The 19,890-nt window shown below is 39.7% G+C and overlaps 1 pseudogene; it reads right to left on the bottom strand.

Annotated features, from left to right (window-relative positions):
• Positions 1 to 517: 517 nt before the first annotated feature.
• Positions 518 to 5,790, bottom strand: LOC107765313 (indole-3-acetic acid-amido synthetase GH3.3-like; annotated as a pseudogene).
• Between the last annotated feature and the right edge of the window lie 14,100 nt (positions 5,791 to 19,890).

Raw genomic sequence — 19,890 nt, 5'->3', positions numbered from 1 at the left:
GGACCTACATTCTTCAACTTTTATGAGACGGGGGACCCAAAAATTATTTTTTTTTAAATGGTGGGGCAGCGGGTATGGGAGTGGGGGACTAAGATTTTTGATAGTTAAATATTGAGGAAGATGAAGCGGTCATCGTCTTGAAGAAGACGATTTTTATAAAATATGTATAGCGCCGAGTATTTGGGCGCTATATTATTAGTGTCAGCTTTTTAAATATAGCGCCCAAATACTGGGCGCTATACATTAATGACACAGTTAACGTTAATGTATAGCGCGCAGTATTTGGGCGTTATATATAAAAATGTCATTTTTTTACACCTATTAAGGTGCTACTTGTCCAAAAGAACCACATTTTGGTTCCGAACTTAGAGCAGTTGCTTGCATAATAATTAATGAAAACTGTCTAAGCTTTGCCATTCTTGATTCCACAGAGCCCAAGGATCTATATGATTTGAGTTGACTTAATAATCAGAGTTGTAAATATCGTCATTCTGGGATCCAGTGAGGAGCAGTTGGACTATCTAGGAGCCTTGTACTGATTTATAGATGCACCCCTAGAAATTGCATAGTCCATTAGCTCTTCAAATGTTCCCTTTTTTACTACCCCAAACTCTGCACTGTCGATAAACTGAATTCAATGATTCTTCCATACCAAGCAACATTTGTTCAATACCTCATGACTCGGAGAATTATTTGAGTCCTTTGTAAGTAATTCCCAATAGATCACATAATGTCCTGGAATGGTTTTAGTGTCAGCGTAGCTAGTGTACTCATCCACACTTGTGTCATATGGTCGCAAAATTTGCGTAGCGTTCTCAACTGCCTTTTGCAACTCAGCCTCATCGGTTTTGCCCGAGTCAATGCTCAATAGCAGATTCTTCCTCCTAACGAATTTGAACTGGAGGCCAAGTTGTGAAACCTAGTAACCTGGAGTATGTCACCAACTCTATAACGACATAATCCAGCGTAGGTTGTGATCACGAGCTCGTATTCTTTTCCCACTTCCACATTGGCTAGGTCCATGAGACAGGGTGGTGAGTCACGAGAGATTATTGTAGGGTTGATTGGGTAATGAGGGATAAACTCACAGTAGCACATATTAGGCATTATGGTGTAACATACTTCAGATGGTTTGCACATTGGGTTCAAATTAAGGCCAAAATAACACTCGGAAGATGCATACATGGTACAAGCCTTTGGCAAACCACCGCTATAATAGTTGTCACAGGGGTGATTTATATCACTCGAACTTAGCCCGAGGTTCACCTCTGTGCGGCACTCAAACCCAGCCTTGACTTCAGCCTTTCCAACACTTAGTTTTATTTTTAGGGATGTTTGCATTTAGAATGAAAATAGGCAGCAAAAACAGTAGATAAAGGCACACACGATATACAAGAATTTCTTCCCAACTTGTATTAATATGTGAATACAAGAACACAATAGCCAACCCTATGGCAAAGACAAAGAATTCTCTAATTTCCTGCCCCAAAATGGTTTTCCCACCCTTAGGAAAATGACTTAGATGAATTTTGGCTACACAATGCCTTAGACTAAGTTCTCTACCCCGTTCTAGACAGCCTAGGCAAGCATTTATAAGGCTACAATCAGTTGACAAGCCCCAACTGATGGGCAAACAAGTTAAGACAAAGTACAAAAACGTGGGCACAATTTTAGGCCATGATCAGCATGTCTTGGAAGAGGTTGCAATTGCCAACTGCTTCCCATGTGCTTTGCACATGTTTTCCAACTGTTGTTGTGCACGGCATGTGTCTGATTTTCGCCCAGCTGCTTTGTGCCAAGGTTGGCATCGCGCCCAACCTTGCCTTTGACACTGCTCCGCGCTAATGTCATTGCCACAGCTCGCCGCCCGCTGACTTAGCCGCACACGTTCATTGTCAAAACTGCCCGCCCATGTCAAGTCGCCCCTGACTTGATCAAATCTGCCTGTATCATTTGCCATTGCTTGTCCCTCCTTGCCTTGCCATGTCTTTGCCCCTGCTTGACATGGATTTGCCTTGCCATTGTTTTGCCAACCCTCACATCTAAGTAAAATGCGCCTTGCTTCCTTTCAAGGTGCGTTTGTCGAACCCCGCATTGTCCGTCATGCCGAGCAGCCCTTCATGATGTTGCCCAATTTTTCAGGTTGTGTTCCAAGGCCATCATGAAAATTCTTGTCACAACCCACACCTGCCGCGAACCTTTGTCAAGGGGCTAACAAACCACCCCCACCAGAAGAATTCGTCGTCCTCGACGAAGCAGCTTCCGCATTTTTCATCACCGCCATAGGTCCTAAATATGTTGTTTCTTGCCCATGTTCTTCCTCGTTTTTCTCGTCCTTACTCTTTTCTTCAGCAAACAACGCTGAAAGTCGTTCAATTCTTGGACAATCCCTCGCTATGTGTGGCCCTTTGCAAATAAAACAGCCATCAACCTTGTTGTTTTGTCCCTTGTTTATCGAAGGTCCAGCACATTGCTTTCACTTCTCATTGCCATTTCCCTCAACAGCATTACCCTTGTCATTTCCGTTTTTCCTCCACTCTTTTACCTTGTCCTTGTTCCCATTTTTGGACTTTGAAGTAGTAGAGAAATCATAACCATCTTGTCCCAACCGGAAATCACCCAACGCATCCGCAACAGCAATAACACTAGGAAGGTCTTTCACATTTTGCCTTCGGAGTTCCATTTGCGCCCACGAATGCAACCCGTAATGGAAATTATGCAACTTGTCTTCCTCAAACATGTTGCTAATATCCAGCATCAAAGAACTAAAATCCTTGACGTAATCCCTGACCGTTCCAGTTTGTTTCAACTTCTTCAAACGATCTCTAGCAATCTAGCCCGCATTGCTAGGAAAGAATTGATCCTTCAACTCTTTCTTCAGCCCTTCCCAAGAGTCAATCTTCGGCCTACATGCACTTACATCATCTGCCACGCGCGTACGCCACCACAGCTTTGCATCATCCACCAAGTACATAGTCGTAATGGGGACTTTGTCTTCATCTTGCACTTTGGCAGCATGGAAGTACTGTTCCATATCCCACAGGAAGTTTTCGAGTTTCTTGGCACTCCTTGCGCCATTGAACTCTTTAGGCTCCGGAATTCTGACCTTGGTACGATCTGCTCCACGCTGTGCTTCATCATTGCCAACAACACGACGCAACAACCCATTTTCCGTTTTCAGATCTGCGCACTCCCGGCTCAGCCTGTTCATCTCGGCCTCAAAATAGGCGACACGAGTCAAGATAGTCAGAAATTGATCCCCATCAATAGTTCTGACAAGTTCCTCTAATGCAGTAACCTTTTCCCTCAGTTCTACGTTGCCACCAACCATTCTTCACAAAATTCAACCACTGAACGTTGTGTCTTCGCCCCGATCCAGCCACGCTCTAATACCAATTGTCACATGGGTGATTTATATCACTCGAACTTAGCTCGAGGTTCACCTCTGTGCGGCAGTCAAGCCCAGCCTTGACTTTAGCCTTTCCAACACTTAGTTTTATTTTTAGGGACGTTTGCACTTAGAATGAAAATAGGCAACAAAAACAGTAGATAAAGGCAAACACGATATACAGGAATTTCCTCCCAACTTGTATTAATATGTGAATACAAGAACACAATAGCCAACCCTATGGCCAAGACAAATAATTCCCTAATTCCCTGCCCCAAAATGGTTTTCCTACCCTTAGGAAAATGACTTAGACGAATTTTGGCTACACAATGACTTAGACTAAGTTCTCTGCCCCGTTCTGGACAGCCTAGGCAAGTATTTATAAGGCTACAATCAGTTGACAAGCCCCAGCTGATGGGCAAACAAGTTGAGACAATGTACAAAAACGTGGGCACAATTTTAGGCCATGATCAGCATGTCTTGGAAGAGGTTGCAACTACCAACTACTTCCCATGTGCTTTGTACATGTTTTCCAACTGCTGCTTGTGCACAACATGTGTCTGATTTTCGCCCAACTGCTTTGTGCCAAGGCTGGCATTGCGCCCAACCTTGCCTTTGACACTGCTCCGCGCCAATGTCATTGCCACAGCTCACCGCCCGCTGACTTAGCCGCACACATTCATTGTCAAAGCTGTCCACCCATGTCAAGTCGCCCCCGACTTGATCAAATCTGCCCCAATCATTTGCCATTGTTTGTCCTGCCTTGCCTTGCCATGTCTTTGGCCTTGCTTGACATGGCTTTGCCTTGCCATTGTTTTGCCAACCCGCACATCTAAGTAAAATGCGCCTTGCTTCCGTTCAAGGTGCGTTTGTCGAACCCCGCATTGTCCGTCATGTCGAGCAGCCCTTCATGATGTTGCCTAATTTTTCAGGTTGTGTGCCAAATCCATCATGAAAATCTTTGTCAAAACCCACACCTGCCGCGGACCTTTGTCAAGGGGCTAACAATAGTCTAGTGTAGGGATGTATTGAGCCATTGCACCTGTCGCAATCACATTCAGAAAAATACTACTCCCTCCGTTTCAATTTATGTGAACCTATTTTCTCTTTAGTCCGTGCCAAAAAGAATGACCCCTTTCCTTATTTGGAAACAATTTACCTTTACACAATGATTTATAGCCACACAAAATATATGTGCCTCATTTTACACCACAAGATCAAAAGTCTTCTCTATTTTCTTAAACTCTGTGCCCAGTCAAATGGGTTCACATAAATTGAAACGGAGGGAGTATTTTATATTTGAAAAATAAGACAGGTAGATTGCTAATTACAACAAGCTTCATACATTAGTATTTAAAATTTATCCTTGTATATATTTATATATAAAATTTAACATGAATAACAGTCTCTTAGACCAGCAAATTTATTTATCTTGAATGTATTGAGAGATGTACCTGTCACAATCATATCCAAGTACTTTGTATTTGGCCAAATTCTAGTAATGATCCCTTCCCAATTCTGGCCTTCACACTCCTTGATAACGAACTCAGCAAATTCAGGATTTGGTTTAAGTATTTTGGACATATATTCCTTGATAGAAGGGTCAGAAACTCTAGTGTTTAGTGTCCCAAACGTGATATCCTTAGCAAGTGTCTGCCAATTGAGTTGAAGAAAACGAATGGCACGGAGTAGACCAGAGGCAAAAACGGCCCTCTCATATAGCTAGTCGATGGGTTCAGCGATGGCTGTATATTGTTTTGGAGGTCTGTGATCAAAATTAGGCCGGTGTCTAGGGAAATTTTGGCATGCAGGGGATGATTAATAGTGGGATGGTTGAGTATTATAGGTTTTGTAGACATGAGCGGGTTGGGAGTATCTAGGTGAATTAGGTTGATATGTAGGAGGTGGAGATGACTAATAAGTGGGTGGCAGAGCTTGGTATAAGGGTGAGGGTACTCGCTAATTTGGAGTTGGCTGGTATGTGAGTGGAGGTGTTTGGTAAGTTTGGTATTTGAAGGGAGATTTGGTCCTCTGTGTAAGCATTACGGCCCCTACGTCTTCTTGGACACACCATCAGACTATAAAGCCTTATTTGTAGCTTGCAAGGCCTCGAAGTTTGTATCCATACCACTTTTGATACCTTCTTCAATTCTTTTACCTAATTTGATAATGTCGGAGAACTTGTGGTTCTCAATCATCCTCAGCCGCTCATAGTACTGCGGGTCCTAGGCCTGGACAAAGAACTTGTTCATTTTCTCCTCTTCTAAGGCGAGTCCTACCTTAGCAGCTTTGGACCTCCAGCGAATAGCATACTCGCGAAACGTTTCCGTGAGCTTCTTCTTCAAATTTTGAATATAGAACACGTTTGGTGCATTCTCTATATTAAACTTGAATCTGTCCATAAAGTCAGATGTCATACCTACCCAGCTTGACCGCTTCTTGGGATCTTGGCTGATGTACCAAGATAATGCATCTCTCTTCAAACTCCTCATGAACAACTTCATGCAGATTTTTTCATCCTTCCCTACTCCCACCAGCTTGTCGCAATATGTCCTCAGATGGACCCCTGGATTACCCGTACCATCAAACATTTTAAACTTAGGAGGTTTGTACCCCTATGGCAGTTCTACATCAGGCTATATGCAAAGATCCTCATAATTTAGTCCCTTAATTTTTTTGCTTCCTTCAACGCCCTAAATCCGGCTGGTCAGTTTCTTAAGTTCCTCGGCCAAGTTCCTGATAAGCAGATCATTTTCATTAGACTCAGGTGTGCATGAGATAGGTTGGGTGGAGTGTGGCATGGTCTCCACGGAGATAGGAGTGTTATGGTGGCCTGGTGTATTGGTAATGGTCGTTTGTGGAGTTTTGGGGTTCTAGGATGAGTAGTGGAGTGTTGTTTGGGGTATGGCAGGTGTTACATTGGTTCTTTGGTAGAGCAACGTGATGGTGATGAGCGGGATGATTCTGTTGTTTTGGGATATTTTGAGGAGGTGTAGGGTTTTGAGTGTTGGGGAAGTTGGCATCCGGGGTGTTGAGGGAAAATGACAGGTTTTCCAGATTCCGAACCTGATCGAGCTCTTCTTAGAATTTCAGCAGTTTTTGTTCAAGTTGTGACACATTTTCTTTTGGAACTCGAATACCCTGGCTATCAGTGGCCTCTGCCCGTTTAGTCGTGTTCTCCTTCCTGATGTTGTTCAAATCTTCCATCTTGACTTTGTTCTTGCTTTTAACATGACTAAGAGAATGAGTGGGTGGAGGGCCCCTGGATCTTGTGAAATAAGATGACGATGCCAGAGTGCACGAACTAACCTTTGGGGAGGGGAATAATAAAAACAAAAACAAAAATAAAAACAAAAGGTAATCAAGTCAGTGAGGATTACAAAAAGTATTGTAATATTTAAACATATAGTGCGGGAATGTAAAACGTGTCTTAATTTGGGAACATCTTTGTGCCCGAGGTAGGCCTAGCGACAGATTGATTTGGAGAGCTTAGAATGCTAAATTCCTCATTTTATTTATTGAGATAGACGAATCCCAAAACGATACTAAATAAGCAAGAAATAAAAGTTACTAATGGCCATTGGCCTTATTACATTCATAAAGCGAAAAAGCAAATTTCTATCTATTTGGTCCTAGAAGGACCTTCCCCAGACTCGGAATCCCTTGCTCCATTGAACAGCTTCCCCAATTCGCGAAGTCCCAGCAATAGCTATGCTCTGGCTAGATGTCCGCCTTCGGTCCCTTCAGCCTTTTGATAATCTTCAACCCTTTTCAGAAATTTTCTCTCCAGTTCTACTATGCCTCGCTCCAAGTATCCTAGCCTTTTGTTGGCATTGATAGCCATATCTTTACATTCCTCAATCAGCTTCTGGTTGGACTCTTGTATCTCGCGGTGTTCTCTCTTGCACTCACGGATCCTTTTGCGCAACTGGTTGTACTTGACTTGCCCTCGTCCTTTTCATCTATTATTCTGTGACCTCGAACGAACCCTAGCTGACCTAGACCATCATGATTGTCTTCCAACCAACCTGAATAGAAAGGAGTGCAACCAGCATGATATCGGTCTGGCTCGATGGTGTCTCTCCCCATTACGATCTTGCAATGCCTCATGTGTTGGGCTTGGCACTTGTAAGGACTATCATAATTTTGGAAGTCAGCTCGAAAATGGCTCATCTTGTCGACCCTAGGTATGACTTGCTTCCTACCTGCTTGCCTCATAACTCAAAGAGGGACGTAAAGGTATGTTCCTCTTAGACCAATCAGTATCAAGAAAGGTGCATATTTGGATCGGGCAATGAATTCCTCTGTTGGAAACCACTCGAACATCCATTGAACTTGTTCTTCAGTTAGATTATCAAAGAGCTCAACCCATCCTTTGGCAGTCTCAGGATGAGCGAACATGTGAGGGATATAATTCATTCGCTTTGGGTGGTGGAAAGCGATGTGATCATCCCAGTCCCTCCGCTGAATCTCTTGTCGGTATTCTCCCTTTTGGAGATGTTCTATGAGACAAAGCTTAAGTAGTAGATTGCAGCCTTCGAAGTGTTTTGCTCCTCGTTGACACTTCTCTAAGGCTCGGTATATGTCTGTGATGATCATGGGCACAATGTCGAATGCCTGTCCACCAATCCCCTCCATTACGGTCTTGGTTACCATAGCAAGCCTAGTATGGATCCTCCCTTTCTTCATCAGAAACACGATCAGACCCAGGAAGAAAAACATGAAGACGAAAACCCTACGATGGATGTATCCCAAGGACGTGATGGCAAACTCATCAAGGTAGGTACGATATGATTTGATGTGACCGTACCTTTCATACAAGTAGTCAAAAGGGATGTATGATTCCTCCAGGCATACCAATTCTGCATTCTTCTTCAAACCCATCATTTTAAGGAAATCCTTGCCTTTGCGGTTCTCAAGCATCAGCAAACCCGGAGTTTCCCATACTAGACCGGCCAGTCCTCCTATCTCTTCTAGCAAAGGTGTCATTTCGACGTCCCCGAAGTGGAACACGACCCTTTCACAATCCTAAAATAAAGTAGTAGCTTCTATTATCATGTTGTTAGGTTAGACATCCAGGAGCGATGGTAGATTGCCCAGATATTTTATGATGAGGGTTTGATCACTAGAGTGTAAATCTCTCCACCAACTTAACAATCTTGGGTGGATGTTTGTGACCATGCCGAATTTGGGGATTTCAAGCCTCATGTTTCTGCAAGACAAATAAGGTTAGGCCCTTACCCCCACCAGACTCGACTATTAATATCAACAATTACCATGAAGCATTAAGTTCTCCAAATAAATGCACAGAATGTGATGGCGTCCGTTTGGGTTTAGAGAAACCCAGTAGACTTTGGACAAGGCTATCTTAAAGGATCATTATGTGGACAATATAACTGACCCAGCTAGGATTGACAACAATTTGAACAGAATAAGGTTTCTATGGGGTTTTAGACTGGTACCCTTGAGCAGACAACTCAAGGGGGAAGGCACGGAACTGTCGACTGCACCACTGATCGACTAGTTTTACCGCAAATATGCCTTTCCGAATTTAAGGGGTAATGATATAAGAAGAGTGCAACCATTAATTAAAAGTGTTGTTATGGTATTTGTTTGGCACGAGTGGAGTATGATGTTGAGCATGATTATGCAATAATTAAAAGCATGTTGACATGTATTTGCACGTTAAGAAAGCGATAAATACAATAGTTTTATAATTTAAAGCAGTAGTAAAGGAAGGAAACAAGAAAGATATGTCAGTTTTGTTTTTGAAAAAGAAATTAAATTCTTAAAGAAATTTAAACAAATAATTGCACATAGGAAGGTAAAAATTCACAAGAACAATCTGAAATGGTAAAAGCCTAAAAATCCCCGGCAGAGTCACCATGCTGTCGCGCCCCCTTTTTCCCTTCCATCGGGAATCGGGTTTATGACATTATGGTTGGGACAACTCTTTCCTTTTGGGAAAGGGGTTCTTGCAATTTTAGAGAGTCTCCACCTAACGATTTTAAGGTGCGTTAGGGCACCTATAAGGTTCATTTACAACTACATTTAGATAACTAGAGATAGGGTAAGGGCTTGAAATTATACTAAGGGGAAGGTGTTAGCCCCCCCCCCCAGGATCCACTAGTGTGGTTCCCGGCCAGACAGTTTTTGTGAATTTGTGCAATTAACAAGTAGGGCTAAAATAATAAGGGATTTAAACTTAAACAAACAAGTGTTTGAAAACGATTAATGAAAGCAATATCCTGAAAGGAGTTACAATCTAAATATGCTTACGAATGTAAAGGGGATGTCCTAGGTTTATTTGTAATATGGATCACATCAATGCAATACCCAGTATGATACTCCTCAAAGAGGGGATACACGTGGTATTAGCGCAATGGTCATCATATCCATATCTACCCTCCCACCCTGTAAAGGTAATTAAAGCGAAGGTTGGTCTCGACCACTATTGCATGTTGTTACCCATCCCTTCCTATCAGTCCCGGAGGAATTTAGGACTCCTATACTATAAGAAAGAGGTTCTAGGCAGACCCATAGGTTCAAAGGCAAAATACTAAGGCGACATATAAAATTGGTAGGACCGCATTTAAAAGCGAAAACACCGAAACAAGCAGAAGGCTCAGTTAGACCTCCACAAATAATGCACATAGATATCATGACTTATACAAAGTTAAGGTCTAAGTTTAAAATCCAAAAGCAGGGTGTTTAAGTGATAACATCAGAACCAGATTTATCACGTGACTCAGAAAAGAAGTCCGAATCAGGTTTGTCTATTGATATTAACAGTTGATAATTAAACAAAAAGTAGTTCCAGTTTTATTTAAGTTATTACCTAAGGCTTGCCTAGGCATAAAGCAAGATGCAGTAGTGGTTCAAAATTATTAAAAGGCAGTTTGGAGCTTATTTTTGTTACCTAAAACATGTTGTTCTAGTTGGTACAAATGCAGAGATTATTACCAGTTATTTTAAAAGGGATAATCAAGTGTGAAGCTATTTTACCTCTTTTATAATCAGCAATTTACACTAAGTGTGAATGCAAGTGCAAATAAGATCCTAGAACATGGTGTTTAAGGTGCATGTATAAAACTCATGACGCAGAATTCCTAAGAGTAGGATTTCTAAATGCGTATGGCAGGATTGCAGAATTTCCTAAGAGCATGATTTCTAAGTGCATAGACATAGAGCATGGATTAATGAATGAGGTGCTGAAGCAAGAAACATAGGTCCTAAGAACATGATTTCTAATGCATTGTATGAATCCTAAGCTTGGTTTCTATTGCACAATTAGGAACATAAGCCTAATAACATGTTTTCTACCCTTAACAAATTATGGCATGCATATTTACCCTATCCCTTTTTACTAGCCACCTCAATACATGTTTACAAATTATTAAAGACCAAGTGAATGAATTACAGGAGAAATGCAAAATAAGAAGTTACAACTATAGGAAGCCTGATTCTGACTTACTCTCTGAGTTATGTAATAAACCACCTCAAATGCCAAAATTGTTCCAGAGCCTTTCTCATATCTGGGTATGTCAGAGTTCTCTAAGGATCTCAAGGGATCCGGGTAGTGCTCACACTCAGATTACATGACAAAACAGAGTAAGTGCAGTGTGGAAGGGCCAGCTCTTATGTGTCCAAGTTCAGAGGGAACTCTGAGGTCCCAAGGTAAGGCTCAGACAAAAGGATCTGAACCTAGTAGTCTAAGAGTGCATGTGAGAGTTCTTGACATATATTTAAAGGAGTTGAGTTGGAAAATATTTTTGAAAACAGCATGTTTGAAATGAGTTTGTAAAACTGCATAAGAGTTGCTTAGTGAAAACAGTTTTTTAAAGGGAAAGGGGATAGGAGCAACAACACACACAGAAGAAGTTCAGAGAGGAGTTCATACTTCAGCAGTTACAAACAGGGAAGTAACGGTAGGGGACATAGAGGACCCAAATCATAAACACATAATTAGTCATGAACTAGGGTTAATCGAGTGCATTAGGAAACATACTAGTTGAGGGATATAAACAGGAACAAGTAAATATGCTGATCACATTTGAACTAATGAGGGTAGAATTTTAAGCATGCTGAGTAAAGCAGTAAACAAGAAATGCAGTTTAATAGCATGAGCCATTAAGTTAGTGCAAGAGACAAGGATTGACAAACAAGGGAACACATAGAGTTGAGTTTTATTTAGTATTTTTAAAGCTAAATTGCACATAATTGCAATATTAACCCTTTTAAGTTTTAATTGTGTTTTATACGCATAAAATTAGATCCTATATTTTTAAAATATTAATTATGTGTTATAAATCATTTTAGCCCTTTCAATTTATTTTTTTAACAACTATTTACTATTTTTTTATAAATTAAAAAGTGAAAACTGGCTATTTAAATAACAGCCTATTTGTATTTCAATTATATCACAAATCAAACCCCAATTTCCTAGCCCAATTTTAATTTAAATCTGACCCACACCCTTTTAAAATCCTACCCAAACTCGGATCCCCATCTACCCTCTGTAATCTCAACCATTGATCTCCTAGATCAACGGTCTACGTTGTCCCTTACCAAATTAAACCCAAACGACCCCCTAACCTAATTCATTTCCTACCAACTCGTCGCTCTTGAATCCCCTTTCCTCTCCAATTCTCTCTGCAACCTCACTCAAACCCTAGCCGCCGCCACCCAAACTAACCTTAAACCCCTTCAATCCTCACCTAATCTATGGACTCCCAAGGCTATTTGGGACGTATACTTGTCTCCTACGTCTCTTGGTGGCCCGCTTTTGTGATTTCGTAGAAAGATCCCGAAGTGATCTAGTCTAGACCTTGATCGAACTTCTATCCATGGTCTTTTCCGATCATCCATGGTCGTTCGAGTCAGATCCATGGCTTTTCCGGCTAGATCGGTAACTTTTTGAAGTTTTCTCACTTTTCTGGGTTCTCCGAGACCCTAACTTTAAATACTTTCCATTTTTTTCTTAGATTTGTGTATGTTATGAACCTCTTAGTGTTTTTCTCAAAGGGTTTTACGATTTTTTTCAAAGTGACTCTCCGTCTTCAAGATTAGGGTTTCCTCAACCTCTTTTAAAAGGTTTCTCCTCTGATTTTCAGTGTTGTTTTATGATTTTCCTATGTTTAAATGGTTTGTTTATGTTTTCTTGTGCCTGGTTCATCGTGTTGAAAACCCTAAGTATTTTTGGTTTTATCCAAGGTTCTGGAACTGTCTTTGTTTATTTTGTATGTATACTTGTTTCAATTGAGTTCTCTATGGTCAGATCCTTTTCTTTGTTTATCTCAACTGATTCCAAGTTCTCACCACTTTTAACTCAACTCTGTCAAAACCCTAATTTCCTAAAGATTTTCCTCGCTTGTTACTGTAGGTTTTTTAAAGACTTGCTTTACTTATTTCCGTGTGTTGGTCTGATCTCTTTTACCTGTTGCTATGTGTTAGACTGGTTTCTTCATTTTTGGTTATTTGGGACTACTTGACTTTATTGATTACCATGCTTCGAGTAGTTCTTAGCCTACTCATGTCACTTTTGTATGTTCGTGTTCATCTAGTTTGCTTCTTTTGTCAGTATGATTGACCCTGCATATCTGATACGCCTGTTAGTTCTTTTCTATTTATATGTCAAAGTGCAGAATCATGACTCCTTCTTGATTGATCTTGATTTCCTTAAGTTACGGTTTGATTGCAAGGTTTCTTATAAACCCCTAATTTTACTCATTTGTTTAAGTTGATTGATTCCCTTCCTTTATTTGTTGTGATGTTTCACCCCTTCTAAATACTTTCCCCAAATTAAGTATATATTGTACCTAGACTCAATTGTATACTCTATACTTTTACTATCCCTTATATGTTTCTCAAATTGATTTTCTTTCCTTAATTATCCAAGTTAGTATCCGTTTGAGCAGTAATTCCTTGATTAAAGGAAAGTACTTGTATTAATTGGATTCTAATGGTGATTACTTCCATAAGTGCAAAACCTTTACTTGTTACTTTATTTTCTACTCGTTTTCAAAGCTATAAATACTCTACCTTCTCTTCTCTAAACACACGAACAATTTAGTTCAGAACACACACTGACACACTAAAACTCTCTCCTCTTTCCTTCTCTACTACTACTTGTGCTACTGCTTTGTCTAGCCGGCTGAAAGCCAAGGCTAGACTGTGGAACTCTGATTACTTTCCCTTTTTATACACTTTACTTCTTCAACTGGTACGTTCCTTGTTCAAATTTGGAAACTCAACTCTATGTGTTCCCTTGTTTTTCAATCCTATCTCTTGCACTAACTTAATGGCTCATGCTGTTAAACTGCATTTCTTGTTTACTGCTTTACTCAGCGAGCTTAAAATTCTACCCTCATTGGTTCAAATGTGATCAGCATATTTACTTGTTCCTGTTTATATCCCTCAACTAGTATGTGTCCTAATGCACTTGATTAACCCTAGTTCATGACTAATTATGTGTTTCTGATTTGGGTCCTCTATGTCCCCAACCCCTACTTCCCTGTTTGTAACTGCTGAAGCATGAACTCCTCTTTGAACTTGTTCTGTGTTTGTTGTTGCTCCTATCCCCTTTCCCTTTTAAAAACTGTTTTCATTAAGCAACTCTTCTGCTGTTTACAAACTCATTTCAAACATTCTGTTTTCAAAACTGTTTTCCAACTCAACTCCTTTAAATCTATGTCAAGCACTCTCACATGCACTCTTAGACTACTAGGTTCTGCCCCTTTTGTGTGAGCCTTACCTTGGGACCCTAGAGTTCCCTATGAACTTGGACATATAAGAGCGGTCCCTTCTACACTGCATTCACTCTGGTTGGTTATGCAATATGGGTGTGAGAACTACCCGGATCATTTGAGGTCCTTAGGGAACTCTGACACACCCAGATATGAGAAAGGTTATGGAACAATTTTGGCATTTGAGGTGGTTTATTATATAACTCAGAGAGGAAGTCAGAATTAGGCTTCCTATAATTGTAACTTCTTATTTTGCATTTCTCATGTAATTCAATCACTTGGTCTGTAATAATTTGTAAACAAGTATTGGGATGGCTAGTGAAAAGGGATAGGATAAATATGTATGCCATAATTTGTTAAGGGTAGAAAACATGTTATTAGGCTTATGTTCCTAATTGTGCAATAGAAACAATGCTTAGGATTCATATAATGCATTAGAAATAATGTTCTTAGGACCTATGTTTCTTGCTTCACCACCTCATTCATTGATCAATGCTCTATGTCTATGCACTTAGAAATCCTGCTCTTAGGAAATTCAGCAATCATGCCATACGCATTTAGAAATTCTGCTCTTAGGAATTTTGCGTCATGAGTTTTATACATGCACCTTAGACACCATGTTCTAGGATCTTATTTGCACTTGCATTCACACTTAGTGTAAATTGCTGATTATAAAAGAGGTAAAAATAGCTTCACACTTGATTCTATCGTTTAAAATAGCTGGTAATAATCTCTATATTCGTACCAACTAGAACAACATATTTTTGGTAATACAAATAAGCTCCAAACCGCCTTTTAATAATTCTGAACAACTACTATATTTTGCTTTACGCCTAGGCAAGCCTTAGGTAATAACTTAAATAAAATTGGAACTGTCTTTTGTTTAATTATCAACTGTTAAGATCAGTAGGCAAACCTGATTCGGACTTCTTTTCTGAGTCATGTGATAAATATGGTTTTGATGTTATCACTTAAACACCTTGTTTTAGGATTTTAAACTCAGACCGTAACTTTGTTTAAGTCATATTGTCTATGTGCATTATTTATAGAGGTCTAACTGAGCCTTCTGCTTATTTTTGTGTTTTCCCTTTTAAATGCGGTCATACTTGTTTTGTATGTCGCCTTAGTATTTTGCCTTTGAACCTAAGGGTCTGCCTAGAACCTCCTTCTTATAGGATAGGAGTCCTCAATTCCTCTAGAACTGATAGCAAGGGAAGGGTAACAGCATACAATAGTGGCCGAGACCAACCCTAGCTTTAATTACCTCCACGGGGTGGTAATGGTGGATATTGATATGATTATCGGTGCGTTAATACCACGTGTATCCCCTCTTTTGAGGAGTGTCATATCGGGTATTGCATTGATGTGATCCATATTACAAACAAACCTAGGACATTCCCTTTACATTCATAAGCATATTTAGATTTTAACTCCTTTCAAAACCTTGCTTTCATTAATCGTTTTCAAACACTTGTGTGTTTAAATTTAAATCCCCTATTATTTGAGCCCTACTTGTTAATTGCACAAATTCACAAAAACTGTTTGGCTGGGAACCACACTAGTGGATCCTGAGGGGTGCCTAACACCTTCCCTTTAGGATAATTTCAAGCTCTTATCTTATCTCTGGTTATCTAAACGTAATTGTAAATGAACCTTATAGGTGCCCTAACGCACCTTAAAATCGTTAGCTGATGACTCTCCAAAATTGCAAGAACCCCTTTCCCAAAAGGAAAGAGTTGTACCAACCATAATGTCATAAACCCGATTCTTGATTGAAGGAAAAAAGGGGGCGCGACAACACTTCAAATCAAAAATCAATGAACTTTAAAATTTTATATTTTTTTACTCTCACGCCATAACATACTAAATCAACCCGGAATGAACCCAAATTTTGCACGCAAGTCCCAATCACATAAGGAAGCTATTTCAATTCCCAAAACCATAATCCGATTCTGATATCATCAAAGTCAACTCTCGGTTAAACTTATGAACTTTTCAAACTTTCAAATTTCCAACTTTCGCCAATTTGTACCAAAACATTCTAGAAACATCCAAATACAAATCCAGGCATATGCCTGAGTCCAAAATCACTATCCGGACCTAACAGAACCATCAAAACTACGTTCTAACGTCAAATTTATAAAAGTCAAACTTGGTCAACTCTTCCAATTGTGAGCACCTAATTTTTGCACCACATAGGAAATTACTCCCAAATATTCAAAAATAGTTTTAGTGATTTTTGTGAAAGTTTAGGAATTTTATTCTTATTTTTTTGACATTCATTTGCACTTTTAGCATGTTTCAATAGCATTTTAAATCACGAAAATGATCAAAAATATTTCTATTTTATTTTTTGCATTCTTAGATTTTAATTTGCATTATTAGCATTAGTTTGCATTAATTAAAATATAAAAAAAAAAATTAGTTTGTTTTATATTTTAGGTTCAAATTAATTAGTTGACCTCAAAATCGGAACTAGGCCAAAACAATTCCAAATGTCCCAATTTTTCGCCCCAATCCACTCTCCTCCACTGGCCCAACTCCCTTTATCCCTATAAACACTCATCCTCTTTACCCAAAAAGAGATCAGACCTAATTTCATTCCCTGACCCTAGAGTCAAAAAAAATCAGATCTTTTACCCCAAAAGGAACTAGCGGTCGTTTCCCCTATCTTCTTCCTCATCTTCTCAAAATAGGAACACCAGAGAACATACTGCCCATGTATCCCACGACTTTTTGAACTCCTCCATTTTCAACACACTTGAAACCAACGCTCAATTTTATCAACATCGAGAAGGTAAATTCTGAAATTTTATGGAAAAGGGTAATGCGAAAATAGCTACGACTTATAGAAACAGCACAGTTCCTAAAGAATATTTAAAGATAGATAGGCCTTTTTTTATGAATTCAACTTGAAAATCTTTATCTTTAAAATCCAAAAACTCTGGTGATGCTTCGGTTTTCAGTATCTGTTGTAAAAGCAATGGCTCCATCGCTAACTCTGCTGCTTCCACTAAGGATGCTACCTCCAGATTTTTAGAGCATTAAGTCTATTGTCTTGTTGTGCTGATTCTGCTAATCTTCATCCACGTTTTCTGCCTTCATTTGTCTTCTCTTTGGAGTATTGTTTCTCAAACAATTAGGTACACAACTTTGAACTTGTCTTAATTGTGCGAAGCAAATGAAATTCCTGCTGAGTTTTGGTTTTTCTTTTTTGCTTTCTTATCTGATTGGCTATGAGAATTACCTTGATTCCCGTTTTCATTTAAGAATATTGTTGTTAGTTAGTTGACTCTTTTAAGCACTTTTACTTTCACCTAGCTCTTGAATCGGGTCAGAGATGAAATCGTTTGTTCTACTTGCTGAACTTAATAGATGTTGTAGTTGAATTCGCTATGGCGTATTTGTTTAAAGCATAAACTCAATTGAATGGGGACTATCATATCTTGTGTTTCTGCTTGGACTATTCCTGGGATGTCATTGATTATAATGGTGGACTTTAAGCTAATGTGTACAGATTTAATATTAAAAGGCTTTCAATGAGCTTGGACACCAGTTCAACTCTAGTTTAGCTTATGTAATTGGGCCATTCAAAGTATAATTAAAGAGGCTATTGATGTAAAGTTGAAAATTGTGCTTTTTCTATAACGAATTGGTGATGTAATTTTTGAATTTAAGATAATATATATTCATGCTTAGCTTAATTCATAGCTATTTCGCTTTTCTTTATGGATAGCCTTTTGAGTTTGATTATCAAATCTGATTTCAAACTCTTCTAAATAATTATTACTAAGCAAGTTCAGTGTGTCAAGATCATATACATTAATTTCTATGCCTTTTACCCACAAAATTGTAATCCTCTCATAATCTAGTTTAAAATCCACCAATGTGCACTCTTGCCAAATGATTCTATCATTCCAATAATCTCAAAGTAGGAAATAATTCATGAACATCGTAACTTGCTTTATGACCGATTAATAATAAATCTTCGTGACTATGGGTGCAGTTTCTGTGGCATAGTCATGATGTGTAACTCCAAAATTTGAGTGCACGCTGGCATGACGCGACCCCCCCCCTTCCCCAACTCCGAACAATTATAAAAAGAAACATATTGTAAATCGCTGGTGCATTTCATGTGACGTGGTTTGCAATGTGTACCAAAACAACAAGTGTACGACAACGATGTAATGATCCGGCCGGTCATTTCATGAGTTACCGCTCCGTTTCCCCCATTTGTGCTTCTTTATGTCTTGTTCAGCTGTATTATATGGTATCAGGTTAGTTGATTCGGGTTTGGAGTGGTTTTGGAGAGGTTTGAGACACTTAGTCTATTTTGAGTAAGCTTAAGTGGGAAAACTCAACCGGATGTTGACTTATGTGAAAAAGGGCTGGGATGTGAAATATGATGATTCGGATAGCTTCAAAAGGTGATGTAAGAGCATGATCGGAATGTGTTTTGGAAGTTCGTAGTAAATTTAGGATTGAAGTGGCAAAAATGGATTTTTGGCGTGTTTCGGTTGATAGTGGAAATTTTGATATAGGGGTCGGAGTGGAGTTCCAGGAGTGACAATAGGTTCGTTGTATCATATGGGATGTGTGTGTAGAATTTCAGGTCATTCGGACGAGGTTTGATAGACTTTTTGATCGAAAGCGGAATTCAGAAGTTTTTGGAGTCCTTAGGCTCGAATCCGTGGTTGATTTGTTGTTTTAATGTTGATTTAGGTGCTTCGAAGATTGGTATATGTTTGGATGGTGGTATATGACTTGTTCGTACTTTTGGTTTAGGTCCCGGGGGCCTCGGGGTAATTTCGGATGGTTGATGGGAGATTTGGAGCTGGAAATTTGTAGCTGAAGTTGTTGGAGCTCCTATCTGAGGGTTCGAAACCCCAAACTATGTGTTCTATGATTACTAATGAGGTGACGCAAATGCCAAGTGATGGGTGTGTGGGCATGCACCATGAGAAATGTGTCCTGGATCATTCCAGAGCACCGCTTAATGACTCTTTCTTGCTGATATCTATGTTGTATCTATGTGATTAAGTTAATGAGCTGCAAATCATGCTAATTACCATGTTAAGGGTTCACACCAATACTGTTGAGACCCGAGAGGTCATTTCTTGTTGTCATGTCATTAGCTTCATCTATATTCTATACTAAGTCCTGTTTATGCATATTATATCATGCCTCAGTCTTGATTATTACTATTTGACATATCATATCACTGTTCGGGCTAGTATCATGACATTTTTGAGCCCGTCTCTGTGAGACTGGAGAGTATTGACTGAGTGTGGCCGAGAGCCTGATATTGATTGACAATATGGGATCGGGCTGCACGCCATAGCGAGATATTGATCATGCCTTCGCTGGCATTGATATAGCTCTTGGTCTCAGAGAAGCCCCTCCGGAGTCTTTACACCCCAGTGAGCGCAGTTGATGATATTGAAGGATGGATTTTCCCTGGACACGGATCTTGTCTGAAGTATTGGTATAGAGATGGATCTTTTCCATGAGGCTGGATTGGCCTGTTTCCTCGGTACTGGGTGACTTATAGTCTGTGACGTATGTTTACCGTGAAAATGGTAACAACAATTAAATTTGTAAATGGTACTCTAATAATATGTGATCTATTTTTATGCTAGTTATTAGAGCAGTTGATGCTAGGTGTATTAACTGCACCTGCGACTTGGGGACCGCAGGTGCGGGCCCGCAGAAGCGTAAGGAGGGATGCAGATGCGAAAATAGGCGAGAGGAGCAGGA

This window comes from Nicotiana tabacum, chromosome 3 (genome assembly GCF_000715075.1).
Source record: "Nicotiana tabacum cultivar K326 chromosome 3, ASM71507v2, whole genome shotgun sequence".
NCBI lineage: Eukaryota > Viridiplantae > Streptophyta > Magnoliopsida > Solanales > Solanaceae > Nicotiana > Nicotiana tabacum.
The sequence above is the reverse complement of the archived record's forward strand: the minus strand, read 5'-3'. Positions and strand labels throughout refer to the sequence as shown.